Here is a 561-nt window from a genome sequence, read left to right as displayed (position 1 = left end):
ATTATTAAAGATCAAATTCTATCAGGTAGTCTAAAATTTCAATAGATTGTTACTGCTGATGCCACAAGCATCTGTTATGCAAAAGTAAAGTATTGTTTCTGAAAGAAGCATGCAGGTCCCAAACATGTTCCCATTTTTGTTTGATATTGTACTTAAAATTTTTCCTTTAGAGAGCAAAAAAATAAAAAATAAAAGAGTATGCAGATTCATTATTATTATTACTATTATTTTTGCCTCATTTCAAGCTCTTACTAAGTCTGGTAGCATTAAATATGTAGGGTGAGTTCATGTTACAAAACAGCAATCTAGCTTTTCTGTATGTGTGTGACAACTGTCTTGCCTTGCCTATATTATGGGGGGGGGCGAATCTGCTGTGTTGTCTATGCGCACCTGCAGTTTCTGCCTAGCACCCCCAATTTTTGCAACGTGTTTATTCAAACTCACCAAGCCACTCTCCTTGTTATGCTCAGTCCCTGTACCCTCACACTAAAAAACATGTCCCTTTCGCTGGCTTTATCTTCTCTAACAAATGACCCATCTTTGAACAGAAATTGTTTATTG

Source organism: Carlito syrichta, unplaced genomic scaffold, assembly GCF_000164805.1.
Source record: "Carlito syrichta isolate Samal-C Ts95f unplaced genomic scaffold, Tarsius_syrichta-2.0.1 Scaffold171141, whole genome shotgun sequence".
Lineage (NCBI taxonomy): Eukaryota > Metazoa > Chordata > Mammalia > Primates > Tarsiidae > Carlito > Carlito syrichta.
This window is presented reverse-complemented; position numbering follows the sequence as displayed.